Source organism: Taudactylus pleione, unplaced genomic scaffold (genome assembly GCF_031769625.1).
Source record: "Taudactylus pleione unplaced genomic scaffold, aTauple2 ptg000253l, whole genome shotgun sequence".
NCBI classification, from domain to species: domain Eukaryota; kingdom Metazoa; phylum Chordata; class Amphibia; order Anura; family Myobatrachidae; genus Taudactylus; species Taudactylus pleione.
The window spans coordinates 3,612,076-3,633,170 of record NW_028284655.1 but is presented as its reverse complement, the minus strand read 5'-3'; the positions used below and the strand labels follow the sequence as shown (position 1 = coordinate 3,633,170).

The following is a 21,095-nucleotide window of genomic DNA, read 5'->3' as shown; positions in this document are numbered from 1 at the left end:
GATGTGACATGCCCCCAAAATGATCACGACATGCCTGTGTTGTTTGCCACCACTGCCCCAAATGCACCCTGACAGTCAATCACTCTGCGAGTAAAAATTTGCTGCGAAACGACTACGGTAATATACCATGACTCATGCGCATTGCAACTTAGCCACATGCGCAGATGGCCAATAATTGCTCAACTGCGTAAACATCGGAATAGCATACAGATCAGGCCCTATATGTTTTATATTGGAAGATTACAGAAGTTCATTAATATAAATACTTACTGCACCATTGCTGGCAGAAGTCTTCATCTTCTCCTTCACATCCTGGGGTAAGGTGTCAAAGACCTCCTTCTCGACTAGCAGCTGGTTTCGCTTGAGATAGGAGCATTTTTCTAGTTCTGCAGGTAGTTTCTCAAGTTTATTGTCCATTATATCTAGATATGTTAATTGTATTAATTCTCCTATTAGTGGTGAAATGACAGAAATGTGGTTATGGGAAAGTATCAGAGTCTGTAACTTTGTGCAGGAGAAAAGATGGTTGGGCAGTAAAGTCAGCCTATTGTGAGATATCGAGAGGTACTCCAGGTTTACAAGCTGCCCAATCTCGGTTGGTAGGGTATAGATCTCATTTTTAGACACATCCAAATGGGACAGTTTGACCAGCTTGAGGACTGCTACAGAAATTTCTGTGAGTTTATTTTTACTTATGTACAGCATTTCTAGGCTGGCTAGTTTATCAATGTGTGGAGGGATAGTAGAGATGTTGTTATTGGACAGATGCAGAGAAACCAAGTTCTTCAACTGCTGGAAGCTACCGAGTTCCACCAGGGTACTCAGGTTGTTATTGCTGAAGTCTACCTTCTGGAGTTTCACCAGGCTGAATACAGAACTAGGTATCCGATCCAACTGGCAATAAAGTAACCTAAGGTCAGTTAGGTTTATAAACTTCTTCAGATTGGTGACAGAGGACAATTTACAAGTTTCATTATGGATTGTAAGACTTCTAAGAGTATGGACCAAATCCAGTACAGTTGGAGGAATTATGGGTGTGTAGAGCTTGAGGGAAAGAAACTTGAGCTGAGTAAGATCCCTGAAGGACTGTAAAGCAATAGTTGTCTTATTTTCCAACTGAAGGCGGCCACTAATATATAGCTCCTGCAGACAGGAAAGGTTATACATCCAAGATGGGATCTCATCAGGATTGCTGAAGTTCACTCTCAGAATTTCTAAATTCTTCTTTAGAAAGGTCAGACTTTGTGTTTCCACCTTCACATTAATGTCAGTCACCCACAATTCCTTCAGCAACTTTAGGTTGGAAATAGCTGCTGTTAAAGTCATACTGTTGATGAACTCAAGCTTCAATACTTCTATCTCCACCAAATCAAAGACCTGAGCTGGGATGCCAGGCATCCTGGATAGTCGAAGCTCTGTCTTTCCCTTTGAGTTGATGGTTAAGCACTGCTTCAGTTTCTCCAGGGTCCAATAATGGTTTAGGTTAACTTGGAGCAACTTGGTCTCACTCACATCTGACAGGAAGACTGCAAACTTCCAGGAGTAAAGCTTATCATATTGGTCGATCAAGTGAAGGAGAAAGGCAAAGTCATTGGTTACATCAGGGATGTCATCTGTGCCTGACTCTTTCCGGATAGTTTCAAATGAGTATTCCTTTAATGTGTAGTAGAAGATCCAGGTTACTGTGTAAAGGCATATACAGGTGTAAATACACAGTACAAACAGGTAGCCAATGGACAACATGCTGAACATTCTCCACAACCCATGGATACAATAATAATCTGTGTACCCGGTTATGTTTAATGGCTCAATACAATGGATAACATGCTTCATACGTGGTGTATAATAAGAAACATATGCCAAAAACGCTGTTGCCTCCAGCAATCTGAGAATAGTTTGCCTCTTGTACAGGCAGTAAAGTATGTCTTTCTCTTCTGTGTGGAGACGGAACTTTTTAACTTTCTCAAAAAGAGCCTTGGCCTGTTCCCCTTCTTTTTTATCCAGAATTTTTGTAGTGCCTCCTGTGTCTACCACAGCTCCAGCAAGCTTCTTGGAACTGGTAGACGTCGCTGTTGGCCTTTCAACTTCTTCAAAGAGGACATTGGTAGGGTCTTGCTGTGAGATTGGTGGTATTTCAGGAAGTTCACTGCTTTTGAGCATAGATACAGGTGCTATTACTGAAGAAGAACCTTCCATTTTGACAGATAATTGAGCCAGCTGCTCATACGCTGTCTCTGAAAGGGCTTTAATGGTCCAAGGCGAGTTTAGACACTTTCCCAAAACAGAGATAAATTGATCGATTTTTGAACTTGTCCCTGGAAACTTAAACCAAAAGTTGCTGGTAATCAAGAAAATCATCGAGTTGGTCAGGATAAGGTAAGGAAAGAACCTTGAGTAAGAAAGGACGACATTATCATAGCACCATTGATTGATCAGTAAATAGTACTGTAAATCCAGCTTTGTCTTGTAACCTGAAGGGACCAGGTAACTTTGCACTATGCTCGGTGACGTAAGATTAACTGCAGCAGCTCCTTGATGACTTGGTGGTATAGGTGTACACAGCATTTTCTCATAAGAAATCTATTACATAAAAAAAACTTTGCTATTATTTGTGCAAGCGAAAGGGACACATTTATTGGTTCAAGAAAACAATGTGAATCCAAAGCCAAGCAGCAGGCAGTTATGAATTGTGGGGGGAGATATATTAAACCTTCTAAAGAGGACAAGTGGAGAAGTTGATCATATCAACCAATCAGCTTCTAGCTGTCATTTGTCTAGTAAATTCTATAACATGATAGGTAGAAGCTGATTGGTTGCTATGGGAGACACCACAACCTGGTGGTTGATACATCACCTCCTGTATAACATGAATTACAGGGGAGACCTGACATACACACAATATACAGCAGCCTCCAACAAGAAAGAGGTATTGCTTTTACACAGTTCTTGATTCAGAGATGGATGCAAATCCCATTGCAAGTGCGTTTTTTGTACGCAGCGACTGTGTGAAAATATGCAAACATCGCAGCCTCTGGGATTTGTATTGAGATGCCCACCGACGGCTTTGCAAATCCAATCGCTTGAGTACAATGACGCAGCATTGGACATTAAATCAGTCAATTATCGAAGTTCTGAGTAAACCTAATATAATTCTTATCTTAGCAAGTTGTAGATAGTGCACCATCCTCTGCTCCTCAGTGACAGTGTGTTGATTAATTGTGACATCATAGAAAGTGCTAATCTTTCAGCCCATCACAGGTAAAATTATGTATGCATGTCCACGTCAATGCCTGGCACCCTGTATGGGGCAGGACCAAATTAAGGGCCACAAGGGCCTGGGACTGAAAATGTGCAAGAACCTATACTGAGAAGAAGCACGGAGGTCATGTAATGTGACAGGAGGGACATTAAACCTACAGGCAAGGGAGTAGCGAGGGTGGTTGCAGTGGAGCATGAGCACCGGGCGCCAAAATGGACAGAGGGCTCCATCCAGAGTTCCGGAATTCATGGGGCGCTACATAGTTTGACTGCCGCCTGTTAGTTTTATCTCGGTTAGTTTGCTCTATATCCTAAAAAAGTTACGGAATTGAAAAAAATATTATTAGGAGACCTGAAATAATAATAATGGTGGTAGACAGAACATGACATGATTATTAGTAGTACTCCCATTATAGGTGCAATGTATATTTGCGAAGTAGGAGCATAGCTGAGAAGGGAGCTTCCCATAGGTGTCCCCACTCCAGTGATAGCTGCTTGTGGCCATAATTGCAGTCATAAACTGTGCACCCTGTGGAATTTCACTGTAGCACATGTATTCTGTCAATTTAAGTTAAATGATCAGAATATATAATACAATCTCTTCTGTTGACTGATAATGGTTCAAAGGAGATAAAAGTCAGATCCTAGGTGCTATACATAAATAAAGCAGTGCCAAAGGAGCTACTCCTTAATGTAAGATAGTGCATCACTAAAGCATTCCATTCCCCCAATGGGGCCTCAATGCCCAGTGTGATACTGCCACTGTTTGCTGTTTTTCTCTTCACTTCAGTATTCCCCAGCAGGCTGGCCATACCCCACTAGCACAGTTCAGTACAGGGAGGGGTGGGGGGCGCTATGACATGCACTTTCTCTGGGCGCCATGGTTCCACACTACTCCTCTGCCTACATGCCTGGACATCTTCACTCTATACGGACACATAAGGGTTAAGCTTTTTGTGGGAGGGGATTTGACTTAGTGGGGTGATTTTGATGATTGGTTGGAGCAGGAATGGGGAGGGGTTTCTTTGATTTTTGTGGGTAAGTCTCTAAGGTTAGGCCTCTCTGATTCTATCGATTTGGACAGAGAAGTACTACAGTTTGTCTTATTGCATTGCTTGCGGTTAATCATATTTTTCTCTCATCTCTTTTTTATTTTGTTCTACATTTTTCTTACCTTCTACCTGTTTCTACACTCTTCTATTTTCTCTGTGCTTTTCTTTTCCCCTGACTCGTTTCTTCTTTTGGTGCTTATGGAGAGGCCCCGCAGAGTTATCGCACTGCCTGTGCGTTACCTTGCTGGCAGTGTGGCTTCCGGGGGGCTGCGCGACGGTGGGTGCAACGGGGGCCTCGTTGGGCCATGTCCACTGACAGAGGTGAGCGGGCTCTGGTGGAGAGGCGGATGGCGCCAGGGTGACTGCACAGGAACAGGGAGGTCCTTGTGAAAGGGCCGCAAATCAGGGCCTCTCTGGTTCCCCGGTCGCACATCCTGCATCAGAAGACACCGGGACCGTGGTGAGTCTGGCTACCCTAGCTGTGCCTATGCTGGGGGGAAAGCTAGGACTCACAGGTGCGAGAGGCGCCGGTGCTATGTTGTAGATACCGTCAGCAAGGAGCTGGGCCTGGCTAGGTTTTCTAGTGACAGTGAGAGTGGTGTCAGGGGTTCTGGATTGCAGATTAGTAGTACAGGACAGGCATTGGGGTTGGCTCCTTGTAGGTACTATGCAGACGCTGTGCGGCAGGCTCCTCAGCGCAGGGGACTCCCTGGAGCCTTGCAGTCTTCGGTTACAGGTCCACAAACGGGGGATTTTAAATGTGGAGGGTGTGTCAGCATTGTGCGCATCCATTGTTTCGGCCCTGGTCGCCATTCTTACCACCAGTCCCAGTAGCGGGGCCCCGGTCGGCATTCCGGCCGTCGGTTCTGCGTCCTCGGCATCACAACTAACGCAGGCATTGGTGCCCGCGGTTACGTTGCCAGTGGCTGGGTAGCGATCATAGGCCTGATTCAGACTTGGGAATAGAGTGAGATATCTCTCTCAACTGTGAACCTGAACAAACCATATTGCAATGCAAGGGGTGTAAATACATACATTTTTTTACATGTAGGGTAAATACTGGCTGCTTTTACATGTAGCCCACAACTACTGCACATTATTACTCTACAATTTAGATGTCAGTTTGGAAGCACTCCTCCCAAATCTAAATCTCTCTGCACATTTTAAATCTGCCCCACCTGCAGTGCAGCATGGTTTCACCAAGATGATCAGTTGAGAGAGATATCTCTCTCTATTCCCAAGTCTGAATCAGGCCCATAGTGCAACGGTTGATGGTAATGTTATTATGCTAAGACAAAAAATATATAACTTGAAGGTGTTTTTTTTTCTCTTATCATATATATTTATTTTTTTTCTTAGCATTTTAATTATAGCTTTCACCTATGCATCACCTATTAACACATAGTTTCTGATTTATTGTTATTACTGAAGTGCTTCCCTGGAGTGGCTGGGCTTCGCTTGCTTTTTGGGGTTCTGCACCCCAGACTTTGAACCAAGCATTAGGGACCTCCAGTATAAGAGAAGCTGTGATGTAGCCTGGAGGCTTAGGCATATTTTTGCAAATATATGCAACTGAATTAGCTACCACCATGTAGTTTTTCAAATCGTATTGCTGATTTCAGTGCTGGGGGAATACTTTTTGCTGTTTCTTGTATAGAATAACCCCTCCCTTACATGCACCTGAGTGATATTACTGAAGTGATTGAGAAGCTTCCAACATATAATGGTAATGTTATTATGCCAGAAGTGTTGTCTCACCATCTCTCCCCATTTGCAGTTGGGTCCGCTGTCGGAGTTGGCATGGATCATCAACCAACGGTGTCTGAGGGTCCGGGGACATCTAGTGCAGCTGTCGAGGCTCATATTTACTGGTGAGTCCTCGCTGGATCCCGATTGGGAACAAGGGGCGTCGTCTGGTTTGATCTCTACTTCGTCTGGGTTGGATGTTGGTGGAAGCAATTGCAGTGCTAGGTGTATTAGAGCTCATAAAGGTAAGCGCCATAGTGGTAGAAGGGATGGGGGTGCGGACCTGTCATCCCCCTTATCGACCTCTACCTTTGAGGATGCTGGCAAAAGGCATCGGCGGGCTAAGAGGAGACGTAGGTCATCTAGTAGTAGTTTGATGGTCGATTCAGTGCAGTCAGATGGTGTACATTGCGTGAACACGGCCGTGCTGAGGGGCATGAATCCTAGTGTGAAAGAAAGGATTCAGAAAGGGCGTTATGTAAATTTCTTTGCTCTCACGAGTAGGAACGAAGAAGACTCAAGTAGGGCAAAGAAGGGGACCATGAAAAAGAAAGGTGACGTGGCGTTGGAGTCGTATAGGTCATATCACAACTGGTTGCGCGGCATGTACGTTTTTGCTGCTTGTTACCTAGAGACACGTCCTGATGAACACATGAACACATGAACACGTCCTGATGAACACATGAGCGTTATCAATACCTCGTTCATGAGCTTTTTACCTCGTCCCGCGGGTTTGCTTGGAGAACATACGATGGAGAATTTTGGCACAAACAGCATGGGAGGGAGGTCATAGACTTCGGGACAAAGGACGTTGAAATCTTTGTTGACGTGGCTCAAGCCAATAGGGCATCTTCCGAAGTGTCGGCTCTTCATAGGTTCCCTTGGGCTGGTCCTAGCGCAGCATCCAGCAGTAACACTTTTCATCCCAGCGGTCATCAGATCGGGTCATAGTAAGTGTTTTGCCTACAATAATGGGCAGTGCAGTCTGGGTCCCAGTTCAGGTTTCAGCATCTTTGTATTTGGTGTGGGGGATCACACCCGATCAAGGATTGTAGCAGACCCGCGAGTGGAGGGGGTGGGCTCGGGCTGTGACCATGGGCGCTGAGAGGGGGGGAGCGGGTACAGTTTACCCGGGCCTGGGCTTGCCAGAGCAGTCTCCTATGGCTGCGGGGGGGGAGCGATCACACTGAAAGTGATGATTATTTCTTTTTTTTTTCAAGGGGGCATGGCCACGCCTCCTGCAATTAGGCCACGCCCCCTCCATTACCACGGCTTGGCCAGGCTCTCAAAGGCCCTGGCTGCGACCACTCTCTTGGCTCGTGGCCTCGGTCCTTCCTCATCTAAGTAGGGCTCCCTCCTCGGGTGGAATCAATGTCTGAATGGCTGGATGTTTATCCTGCTCGTGACAATGCAGTTTTTCTTAGATTGGGTTTTACAGTCGGTTTCTCACTTCCCAATAGCGACAGGGTGGAGACGGGAGTTGTCAGGAACTTGCGTTTGGCTAGGGAGTTGCCAATGGTTATACGCGAAAAGGTGATGCCCGAGGTCGCTCTGGGCCGCATGGCTGGTCTGTTCGACCAACCCGCCATGCCGGATTTGGTTCTCTCGCCGGTGGGCGTAGTGCCTAAAAAAACGCCCGGTAAGTTCAGGCTGATTCAGCATCTGTCATGCCTGTCGGGGTCATCTGTTCATGATGCTATTTCTGAGGTTTATTGTCGCATGGTTTACCAATCGGCCCTAGATATGGTGTGTGTCTTCAGACCTGTCGCCCTTCTGTGCAAACTGGAATCAGCCTTCCGTTTGCTTCAGCTTCATTGGTCAGTTTTCAAATACATGGGTTTTAGGTTGGACGATGGTTTATATATAGACAAGTGCTTACCCATGGGGTGCTTGGTCTCCTGCACATATTTTGAACGCTTTAGCGCTTTTCTACATTGTTGCTTGGTCAGGGCCAGAGGGGAAGTAGGCATCGCTCATTAGTTGGACAACTTTCTCTTGGTTGGTCTGGAGTGCTCTTCGCACTGCGGAAAGCTGTTGGGCGACACTATGTCTTTGTTTGACAGCTTCGGGATACCGATTGCACATGATAAGACCAAGGGCCCTGTGGAAGTAATTGTTTATTTGGGTGTTGAAATAGACACTAGGGCGGGTTTGTGCCGGCTCCCTAAGGTGGCTCGCTTGCGTGATGGTATCCTGCTTGCTTTGTCGATGGGTAAAGTTACCCGTAAGCAAGCTCAATCCTTGCTGGGCCTGTTTCACTTCGCGTGTCGTGTTATCCCCGTCGGTCGAGTTTTTTGTAGAAACTTGGAGAGGGCTACCTCCGGGGTCAGACGTGAGCACCATTTCATTAGGTTATCACAGGAGATGCGCAGGGATCTGTTGATTTGGGAAGCCTTTTTGCAGGATTTTAATTGGGTGAGGATTTGGATGGCCCCACCGGTCTGCAGCCTGGTTCTCCAGCTCTTCACGGACACAGCGGGTTCCTCTGTTCTTGGGGCGTATTTTGAGGGGAAGTGGTGTGCGGCGCCATGGCCTGGGGAATGGTTTTCAGAGGGTCTGACTAGGAACTTATTGCTTCTGGAATTATTCCTGATAATGGTTGCGCTCGAGCTGTGGTGTTCAGGGCTGGAAAATTGTTTGGTGGTCCTATGGTGTGACAATCTTGGCGTTGTGCACGTAATCAATAGTCAGAGATCGGCTTCTTTGCAGGTTATACGTTGCTTGCACAAATAGTTTTGCACTGCCTGCAGCATAATATCTCGATTAGTGCTCAGCATGTACCTGGGGTTGAAAATGGGGCAGACGCGCTATCTCGTTTCGACTGGGGGAGGTTTCGGCGGTTGGCCCCGGATGTGGCAACCATTGGTGAATCTTGCGCCTCTTATGTGTGGCAGGTAATCGGGCCGACAAGGAGGGACTAGCACATAGATCGCTGTCTACTGCAACATATCTGGCTTACCTTTCCACGTGGGAACAGTGGAGGAAGTTCGAGGTAAGAGTATGGATTTCCCTATTCTTGCTTTTGTTGGGGAGTTCTACTCGTCTCGGAAATTAAGAGCGTATGATTATTTCCTTCGCTTGAGAGGTGAAAGTGATGTTACCAAGTCTTTCTTACTATTTCGGGAGTAGTACCCGCTCGGCCCGATTCGCGTCGTCCGATTGATGTTTTTTTACTGCGTAAGATTTTTTATGTTGCGGGGAGGGTTTGTTCCTCGGGTTATGAAGTTGGCCTTTTTCGTCTCGCTTTCGCAATGGCGTATCATGGGGCATTCAGGGTTGGCAAACTAGTCGCTCCTTCCAGGACGGCAGTGTCGCCGATGCTTTGTCTCATGTGGTTGTTCGGGACGGGAAGATGGGATTTACTGTAAGGTACAGCATTCTAAAACTGACCAGGTCGTTAGGGGGCATTGGGTTTCGATGGGGCGTTGCTCGAACCGCAGGATTTGTCCGGTGGTTTTGGCTTTGTCCTATTTGGCTTTGTCCTTGTCTTCAGGCACTTCGTTGATGCACATGGATGCGTCTCCAGTGTCGCGTTATCAATTCGCTTGCCTTTTCAAACGCTGTATCTTGGAGTTGGGTCTATCTCAAGTCAACTATGGCACCCACTCGTTTTGCATAGGCACTGCAACGGCTGCCGCTGTGGCGGGTTGGTCCATGGATGACATCCGGGCACTTGGCAGGTAGAGGTCTGGTGTATAAAAGAAATATATCAGATTTTAGCCTGTCAATTGCACCCTAACTTGAGGACTAGCTACTCGCTGCCCTTTGGGTGGGGGTCTTGAGGAATTTTTGTTTTACCCCTAGTTTTAACTACGGCTTCAGCCGGCTGGCCCTGCGCCAAAGCTGTCCTTAGGTTTTTAGTAGGCCCAATTAGTGCTGTTAGGTTCAATAGTCGTGTTGCTTCACTGTTGTGGTTTGCTGGCCGTGTTTTTTTATGGTTGTTCATGGCAGTTATTAACATCTTTGTTTTTATTCTTTTGACAGGCTTACGTTTGGATGATCAGTGCATTTCTTAGTGGGGCACTCTTTTGTCTATTGGGCCTCTCATTCACCTTTAGTGGCATATTATTCATTATTTCCAGAATGCAGTCTGGTGAGATGGATTGGCCATAGGGGAATGAAGTGGGAGTCATTCAGTCAGGTCGTTAAGGAATCTGTTGCAGTTTTTGGCTATCCAGTCTTTTTCAAAACCAAATACCAAGTACCGCTATCCTCCACAAGTTAGTAAACAGAGACACTGTGGTTCCCCAGACTCAGGCGGACAGCCATACAGTGGACACGCATTGCCGCCATCCTCTACAAGTTACACAGGGAAGCAGACACTAATATTTTAGTGAAAGCATTTCCTCTGGATCCCGTACACTTAAGCTAAAGGAATCCCAATTTGTGCTTTTCAACTTGCCGGTGAGCATTGCACACTATGGCCCTGATTCAGAGCCGGACGCTCTTTCAGAGCGCTCGGTCTGAATCAGGACGGCATTTTTTTTTTTTGAGCCAGCCTCCTGGCTGCTAGCTAAGCTGTGGCTTGCCACCCACAGCTTTAGCGAGCGGCCAGGTGATGGTCGCGATGGTCCCGAATATTGCGACCATCGGGGCTTGCGACGAGACCCTTGTGGTAGGATCTCGTCTTCCGCAAGCCCCAGTGAGCTTCCGGCTCTAATAGAGCCGAGAGCTCAACATTGACATCACTCGTGATGTCAGTGGGGCCGCCCCCAAACGGCAGGCGTTCCTTCGGGAACGCTTCCATTTGGCAAGCCACCCCCCCGACCCGCCTACAAAATGGGGCGAGCTGTCAATCAATATCGACAGCCGCACTGTCTTGTAGTGAGCCCAGGAGCGACGGAGCTGCCGTCGCTCGCTGGGGCTCACGCTTGCGCACGCCGGAGCCGGCTCCGGCGTGTGCAGTGGGGGACCATTGACCCGCTTGCGAGCACTGTGCGCTCGCGAGCGGGTATGAATCAGGCCCTATATGTATGCAACTAAACTATATAGGAGACTGTGACTAATTGCATTTCATTAGTGAGGATTTATACTCAAGTTATCTGGTTTCAAGTTATCTGGTTTCAAGTTATCTGGTTTCATATTTTACATTGTTTTATACAAGGACCAATTTAAGTCCAAGGAACACAGGGCCTAATTCAGACCCGCTCGCGAGCGCTGAGCGCTCGCAAGCGGGTCGATGTTGGCCAAGTGCGCATGGACACAATGGAGGCGGCTCCGTCATGCGCATGCGCGAGACCCGAATAACGACGGTCGTTATGGGTCTCGCACCAAAGGGGGCGTGCTGTCGATGGTGAGTGAGTGATGTCCTTGTATGCAGGAGGTCTCTGAGTGTTTCTTCCCTCCTTTTTCTTCCCTCTTTTCTTTATAACATCATGGATACCTCAAAGTGAAATGAGTGCAGTATCAGGGTACTTGGACACTATATATGCAGATTGTTAGTAGATTAGAAAGTACTCACCAAATAGTGGCTTCTGCTGGTCCCCCTGCTTGCTGACTTGTAACTTCATGCATATGAGGCTAAATGATGTGACTATGGAGCTGATGTTTCTCTGAATAAAAACCTTTTATTGTAGGCTTGTACTAAAAAAGCAGCTGTGTGTTGCTGCTATTAACAAAAAAAGTCCAGATATTTAAAGTCAATGCAACAAATGTCCTGGTGGTCCCAACGCGTATCGTCCCCGTTTTGGGACTTTTTCAAGGGCAAATGGGGTGATGGTGTAACTTACCCTGCTTTATACCCACTGTAATTAACCTGGGAATCCCTTATGATTGCTGCTATTTCCAAGTTGGAGAAAGGACCTCTGTGACGTAGACACCACGTGACCGCTGCAGGAGGCTGGACCGCTCCTGCGTTACCATCCACTAGGGCATAGAGGGGGAATAAATATCTGTGGCGAGCGCAGCGAGCCACCGTGCCTGAAGCGTGACGAGCGTAGCGAACCCGCGAGGGGACACTTTTGGTCCCCTGTTAGCATCCCCGCCCCTCCCCCTTTCAGGCCGACTCACGTGGCTGTGACGTCACAGGGCCATCAGCCCTGTATAGTCGACCTAACCTTATGTGCATGTATCAGCCTTACTTCCTGGTTCTATCAGTATTGCTGCTCACATGACTCATCACGTGTCCATGTATTCCTACTGCACATACTCCGATAAGTGTATGTGGTCACAATGTGTAGCGCTGGTCTATATCTAATACCTCCCCTATATTTCTCATTAACAGTGCTTTGTATGGTATTTAGACCTGCCTAGTGGTTAGGCTCACAACTAACCGCCTTTTATAAATGTGGCTACATAGCAAGTAAATTTCTTTATCTCCATCATCTGCATAGCTAGAGGCGAATAAATATACTGAATGCTGGTTAACTTTGTTTGGCCGGTGTCAGTATTGGTGTGGTTTAATGGTTTGTTTTCCTGGGGGCAGATCCGATCACGGCAAAGGTTAGGCGTGGATGTCAGTTTATGGTCAAGGGCTACCACTAGGCCTGGTGGGCCCTTTGCCTTCGCTGTGGTTGATCTGCTTTCAAATCAGTGATGATGTGGGCAGGTGGCCAAAACAATGCTGGTATTGTCCCTGCAGGGGTTGGGCAGTTGCTCCTTCCCTTGCGAGTTGTTCAGGCACGGATGGAGGCAGAAGGCCGCATCCCTGCTTGAGTGGGCAGTCGGCCCTGTTTTATGTTTATGTTTAGAAATTTAGCGCTTAGCTAAGCTTAGCAGGGGCTTTACAGGGGCATTACCAGGGGGCTTTGCAGGGGCATTACCAAGGGGCTCTACAGGACATTACCAGGGGGCACTACAGTGGCATTAACAGGGGGCTCTACAGGAGGATTACAGTGGCATTACCAGGGGGCTCTACAGGGGCATTACCAGGGGGCTCTACAGGGGCATTACCAGGGGGCTCTACAGGTGGCATTACCAGGGGGCTCTACAGGGGCATTACTATTTGGGCACTACAGGGGCATTACCAGGGGGCTCTCAGGGGCATTACTAGGGGGCATTACTATTTGGGCACTACAGGGGCATTACCATATGGGCACTAGTACAGGGGCAATACTATAGATGCACTGCTAAGGGGGCATTACTATAGGGGTACTGCTGCAGGGGGCATTACTATGGGGGAATTACTGGGGGGGGGCGCCAAATTACTGTCTTGCCCCGGGTGACAAAAACCCTAGTTTCGGCCCTGTCATTAGTGATGGAAACGGGGGCGAGCTGCTAGGCCATGCCCTTTATGGATAGGCCATGCCACTTTTTGGGAAGTCCTGACCTATGAAAAATGTTGGGAGGTACAGTATTGTTATGGGGAGGTCTCTTGCTGTAGCTGTTACAAACACTGGATGAATGACAATATGTAATTGTCACCCTAAGTAATTGTCTAAGATTGCCAAATGTTAGGGCTGGCCTCGCACTTTTCATAAAATATAGTGCAATGAGGTACAATCAGACATTAGTAAATTTACTGACAAATGTGGGAACATGAATCTTGATTCAGTGTTCAAACCTCACCGCTCCATAAGTGTTCTTAAAACGTCCGCTGTAATATCTTACGGGAGATGATCGGGGCTGCAACAAGAAAGCACTTAACGTCCAATGCGCTGTGCACCAGGGGAGTATAATATAAATGGATTAAATATTAATAAAAATGTATCCTTTTAAGTTTAGTGTGCTGCGGCAGTTAGAGCCTGATTCAGCACAGATCGCAAGATCGCACACGCACGCACCCAGACCCATACGCACAGTAGTTGTTGAGCTGACCTCACCCACAAACTGCTAAACTTCTTGTCGGTATATAGAGCTCAGGCTGCATATGCCATCGCAGGGGCTAAACTAAGCACGCCCCTGTAATGGCGTTCCATCTCATTGGCACGCCTGTGTTTCTCTGACCATCCTCCCCATCACCACCCCAGAATAATACTTCCAGTGATCACTTTGTGATGGGTCTACATAGCCACAGCAATCACAGTCCCAATCGTAGTGGATCGTTCGCGCACGTGCACTGTGGCTATGATGCATGCGCAGTGCATAACAATCGGACGACGCATCTGCGATCATTGCTGATTCAGGCCCTCAATGTGATGCAATGGGACTAAGGTATACGGAAATGTTTTTTATTTTACCCTGCAGCCTCGGGCAAGCTAAGTCCTGGGCTGGAGGGCTGCACTAGGGAACACGGCCTAATTCAAAGATGGATGCAGGAAAGATCGGTGCTGGGTCTTTGGTAGCAGTGGATCTGAGAAGCTACAGTATGTAAACAATTCAGGTGTCAACTTTTGAACTGAGACGCCCATCTGAGCCTTCTAAAATCTGCTGCATGAAACCGAAGACACAGAATAGGATTACCATCACGAACATCACGCTGGCCATTGGGCATTTGAGCAACCCAAAGGTTGCTCAGAATGCCCGTTTCAACTAAGCTGCCAAGGCCAGTGAATCTGCGTCTGACAACGCAGCTACTGGCTTCTGCACTCCTCTTTAATGGGTCCACCTCCCTGCCCCCAAATGGCTGCAGACTGTCACTCACCCAACATCTGCAGCTGTAATGTGTCCGACGACGCAGGACCAGATCTGCATATGTGGAGTGCGGCTCCTGCACATGTGCAGATCAAAAGCAAATGTATCCGGGTCCGAATCAGGTCTACCCTGTGCTGTGGCATATAAAAAGGCTTAAACAGAGCCAAGTGTGTAAATTAAATGTTTTAATGTATGAAAATGTATCTTAAAGGATAAAAATGTGTTTTTAGAGCACTGCACCCGGGAAAGCTGAATCCTGGGCTGCAGTGCAACGGACTAGCAAGCCCAGTCTTGAGCAACAGGGACAGTGCAGAAGATATGTTTAAACTATATATATTTAGGAAGAAACATAGACAAAAACAGAGGCTCTCCTCCCCTTAGGATATAAATCAGGAGCCAAATGTATTTAAATAAATACATGTAGTTTATTCAATAATCATTACAGTAGCTAAGATATCACAGATTAAAAACCATACTCATAAAGGTACATAGAGAATTATTGAGCATATAAACTTGATGTACTGTTACAAAGAAAAAAAATACCGGTCTGTCTAAGGATCCAGGTAATATTGTTCAGCAAATTAGTATCACATAAATGTATAAAAAGGCTTTTGGAGCACTTTTCATGAAAAACTACTCCAAGCCCTTCAATTCGCATATTTTTAATAAGCAGAAAGCATTTCCCATACTTGTAATAAATTGTAAAAAAATACTTGGGAAAACCCTTTGATAATAACGCCATCTTCAGATGGTGGGATCCAGGCTTTCCCCTGTTTCCCCAACTCCTGCTCTGCCCTGACAGGCAGAGCAGAGCGGGGAGCCGCCCTCGGTGATCAGCTTTGTGGTTTAAATAAACCACAAGGTGATCACTTAAAAAACATAGTGAAAAAACCCCCAAACATTTACCTGCATCCAGGGACCATTGATCGGTGCTCCGGAGAGGTCCTGTGGGGCTCCGGTCAGCTGGACTCTGGGCTCCTGTACTGTGACCACAGTCAGCTGCTCTATGCCGGCATCTCAGTTTACAGCATAGAGCAGCTGACCGGTCACAGTGCAGGAGCCCGAGATCAGCTGACCGGAGTCCTAGAGAACGTCGCCACATCACCGGGCAAACAAGTGTAAGCTGAACGGGAAGGGGGGGGGAGAGCGCGGGGGGCGAGAGTTGGTGAACCTGTGGCGCATGCGTGGACGCCTTCTCAATGTAGTTTTTGTGAAAAATACAGTAAGAAGTGTACGGAAGGGATTCACAGGGACAATTCGCAAGCTCTGTCCCTGCAAGTGATTTTTGATACATTTCTATGATATTTCCTAAATTCACACTGCAAATTTAGGTGAAAATGACACTACAACCTATATGGATTGTAGTAAATAGGGAACAGCGCTAAAATATATAACCATTCAGTATTGATGTAAAAATACTCGATCAATTTATTATAAATGAATAAAATGTGTCAATTGTACATATGACATGTGATAAAATACATAGCAATGAAATTGAGCAAAATAAAACGTTTAGCCTCTCCCACCAGTTTTGTCGGTAAATAGTGCCTGTTTCTATGAAAGTTTCCGGATTTTTTAATAAAAGATATTAACAATCTCAGTCTCAATGTGAGGAACGTTTGTGTCCAACGTAAAGTTACCAATTCCTGTCACCATGTAGAGGGATGATCCTATTAGCATACAGTCCTGTATGTTGCACTCGGAGCCCTCAGATATCCATGGTGTTTATTGTAATCCAGGTATCGTGCAAATGATGTAGACCAAACAAAGAAATCCAATTTCTAGGTGCCTAGCCTCACAAGTTTTCTCCAAGTTACATTAAGCCTGGACCAGTTTTCCGGTACAATTGGATTTCTTTGTTTGGTCTACATCATGTGCACGATACCTGGATTACAATAAACACCATCCAGGCGGCACAGGTCGCATTTCATCGTACAGCGTACACCATGGTTGCCTACCCTCCCGATTCGTCCGGGAGCCTCCCGATAAACGGGTGCAGCTCCCGGCCCCCCGGAAAGGCAGGCAAGCCTCCCGGCTGCCGCCGATCCCCCCCCAGCTCCCCCACAATTACCTGTTAAACCCCCGCAGCGGGGGGGGGGGTGACGCTGAATCGCGTCATTTTGGCCCCGTCCCCTGCTTCACAATGCCTTTATTATTGGCATTGTGTAGCGGGGGCGGGGCCAATATGATGCGATCGCGTAGCCCCACCCCGTCACGCCCACAAATCTCATCAGCCCGCTTGGCCATGCTCCCTCCTTGCCGGACACGCTCCCTGCCCTGCCGATCTGGCTGCTCCCTCCCGGAACGAGCAGCCAGATAGTCGGCAAGTATGGCGTACACAGGGCCTGATTCAGAGCCGGACGCACTTTGAGAGTGCTCGCTCTGAATCAGGGTGTCCCTGGTTTTTTAAAGACGGCCTCCTGGCCGCTCACTAAGCTGTGGGTGACCACCCACAGCTTTAGCGAGCGGCCAGGTGATGGTCGCGATGGTCACCACCGTCGCGGCTTGCGACAAGACCCTTGTGGTAGGGTCTCGTTTCCGCAAGCCCCAGTGAGCTTTCGGCTTTAATAGAGCCGGAAGCTCACCCACTGACATCACTCGTGATGTCAGTGGGGCCGCCCCCAAATGGCAGGCGTTCCTTCGGGAATGCCTTCGTTCAGCATGCCATCTCCCCTGCCCACCTCCAAAATGGGGCAAGCTTTCAATCACAATCGACAGCTGCCCCGCTTTGTTGCGAGACCCGTAGCGACGGAGCGCCCGGGTCTCGCGCATGCGCAGTGGGGGACCATCGACCTGCTTGCAAGTGGGTCTGAATCAGGCCCACAGTTCAGCATGCCACCGCTTGTGACATCCAGGCGGCACAGGCCGCACTCCAGCATATCATCGCTTGTGTCAACCCAGCAGCACAGGCCACAGCCTGCCAAGGCTGCTACACAGCCCAAAGGCCGCATCTGGTTCTACGGCCCTCTGGCCACAGTCTGTCAAGGCTGCAACATGGCAGAGAGGCTGCATCTGATTCTACGGCTTCAGGCCACAGTCTGTCAAGGCTGCTACTAGGCCCAAAGGCCACATCACATTCTACGGCCCTCAGACCATAGCCTGCCAAGGCTGCTACACAGCCCAAAGGCCACATCTTGTTCTAAATCCTTCAGGCAACAGCCCGCCAAGGCTGCTTCATGGCCCAAAGGCCGCACCACATTCTTCGGCCCTCAGGCCACTACCTGCCAAGGCTAATTCATTGCCCAAAAGCCGCATCTTGTTCTAAAAACCCTCAGGCCACAACCCGCCAAGGCTGCTACACGGCCCAAAGGCCGCAACTTGTTCTACGGCCCTCAAGGCAGCTCCACGGCCGCAGCTAGCCAAGTAGTCCAGGCCACAAGGCTGTAGCGGGACTTTTTTATTCCTCAGAGCATCACACCTTCTTGACTAAACCTCCGATTCCTAACAGTACATTTATGAGTATGGATTTTATTCTGTGATATCTCAGTTACTGTACTGATAATGGAATAAACTAAAGGTATTTATTTTTGATACATTTAACTCCTTATTCATATGGGGTCATATTATTCATGGGCAACATCTCCACTTGTTAAAACCTGCACTTTAGTAAATTTACCCCATATGCTCCAGAGAATTTTTAATGCACTTTGATATAGATATATATATATATATATATATATATATATATATAGATACATATATATATATATATATATATATATATATATATACATTTCAACACATATTAAATTGATTTAAATATTATTTCTGTGCCCTAAGGGGAGGAGAGGCTAGTGTAGAGCTGTCTCTGCTTTTGTCTGTTTCTTTTATTATATGCAAACCCACAAAGACTCTCTCTCTGTATTTTTTATTTTTAGCACTTGTTCACTTATATTTAGAATTTGGTCCCTGAGTGTTGGTTTTATATTCTTTTTTTTATTTTGGAAGAATTGAAAATGTATTTAATATTTTTACATACAGTAAAAATGTACCTTCCTTAACCTGGTAGTCCACTGTAGTCCTGGTAGTTTACTGTAGAAACAGCCCCTGGATCCAGGAGAGTTCTCCCCGGCAGCTACATTCAGTGAGCTGACGGAAAGACTTAACAGGCAGCCTTTGGAGTTTGGATTAATTTAGGAGATGTCAAAAGAGCTGGTGATACCTGTAAACTGCTACATTGGAGTTCTGAATGTTCCAGCCTCGGTAACAGGCAGACTGTTGCACCAGAGTCTCGTTGCCTACCTCTGAAGACCATTTTTGGCCAGAGGGAGAAGCCAGCCCCTGGAGAAGAGTCCCTGGAAATATGTTTTTAGAGAGAACTGGAGAGTTATCATCCCCTCTCCTAGGGTTAAATTTACTAAGAATTGTGTCTGGTCCGAGTTTAAACACGCTCAGCATCGCAGAGACACGGGAGAGTTTTGTAAGCTACTCAAATTTATTAGGATGTGTTATGCTGACTCATGTTTTCCGATGGTGTATGAGATCATGTTTTCTCCCCATGTTACCTGGCCGTGTCTACAACAATTGAATCGCCCCCCCCCCCTGTTCTAACCGCAGCCACACATACCCGAACATGCAGCCTGCACAGATCAGTGAGATCTATGCAGACTTGTGTGTGTGTATCCAGCATATCCAGTGCGGGCTTTGGTCCTGGTTCAGGAAATAAGGGGGAAAAATGGTATGGGGGTCCCCCGTATTTCAATGAACCAGCACCAGGCTCCTGAGCCGGTCCTGGTTGAGGGGGGTGTAATCCCACAACAAGGGGACATGCTTCACGGGGTCCCCCAGCCAAAGCATTCTCCCCACCTGCAACTAGTCAGTTCAGGCTGGGGATTACTGGGGAGGTGAGGACCCTCCAATAAAGGACCCCAGACCTAGGCTGAAGCCCGGGTCTATTCCATGCATCCATGGCCAGTGAATGCGAGGTTGATAGGGTTAAAGATTAGATTTAAACTAATATTGTCTTTTACAAGGGGACCTGTGCTCCTGTTTCCAGCTGATTTATATTAGTTCACTATTCAAAATAGATTAATGTGCCATTTTTCAACATTTATAACAGAAAAACATATTTGGACTACAAACATATTTAAGTAATCACCTATTCGTACATATAAGATAAGGAAAGTGCCCACTCTCACTCATGGGGCTATATTCACTAAAGTGAGGGTTTTCAGAAGTGGAGATGATGCCCATAGCAACCAATCAGATTCTACTTTAACATTTAACTAGCACCTTCTAGAAGATAATAGCTAGAATGTGATTGGTTGCTATGGGCAAAATCTCCACCCGCACTTTAGTAAATTTACCCCATATGCTCCAGAGATTTATTAATGCACTTTGATAATATAATATATATATATATATATATATATATATATACATATACACACAGAAATATATATATATATTATATATATACACATTGTTATTTAAATGCATTCTGAATTGATTTAAATTTTATTCATATGCCATTCACCTTGTTAAAGAGTTCATCTTTAATATACAGCGCTGATTTATCTTTTCTTTTCTTTGTTTTTATTTTGATTGGTGACATGAGGTACCTTTCATAATGACAGTCTTTATACCTAGCACTATTTCTATCTGTCTTGTATACTTACTTGCAGACTGGCAGCAAACACTGACACCATAAGCATAAAGATATTGATGTAATCAGACATAACATCCCACCACGGTTTCAGGATACGTAGAGCAGGGTCTTGTGCACTGAAGTTCTTGAATTCAGACAACGGAATCATGTTCTAGTGAGATTCTCAAACAATGGTCTGCAATAAATGTCTGCCTACAGAAAGAAAAAGTTTTCATTAACTTAATAATTCCATTCCATTAATAGTGTACGTTTGTATTTTAGCAGACTCAAGTGTCCTGTAGAGAGCTCACAGAGTTGACCTAGAGATATGAAAATGCTCTTCCGTGCCATGCAAACTGGTTTTCCCTGAGAGGCAGGGTCAGTTAGAGTACAGCATAGACCAGGGCTATGCAACATACGGCCATCCAGCTGTTGTGGAACTACTCATCCCAGCATGCCCTGTCACAGTTTTGTTATTAGGGCACATTAGTACTGTGGCAGGGCATGCTGGGATGTGTAGCTCCACAATAGCTGTAGGGCCACATGTTGATTACCCATAGACCATCTCTCCAGATCAGAGTCAGGAAGTACAGGAGGGAAAGCAAGAGGTGTATTTATTGAAGACATTTGTGGCATATCCCCCCAAAACCACCTATTTGTGGGTGATGTCTGCAGATTTCATGTATCCCCTATATGTACCTAGGGAGGCCGTAGCAGATATTAGGGATATGTACTGCGCCCCCCCATTTACGATTACACAAACAGCCCCCATAGGATTCTATGGGGGCTGCTATTTGTGAGATTTACCAAGCTACAGTATGTGCAGGATTCCTGAGCTTGGCCCCAGTAGCTAACACAATTCTTAGTTGACGTAGCCATTGTAGCCTATGGTCTACACCAGCGGTCTCCAACCAGTAGCTCGTGGGCTTAATTTTGGTAAC

General features: G+C 46.6%; 1 pseudogene; it reads right to left on the bottom strand.

Moving 5' to 3' along the window:
* Positions 1-240: 240 nt before the first annotated feature.
* On the bottom strand, positions 241-20,323 carry LOC148515111 (volume-regulated anion channel subunit LRRC8A pseudogene; annotated as a pseudogene).
* Between the last annotated feature and the right edge of the window lie 772 nt (positions 20,324-21,095).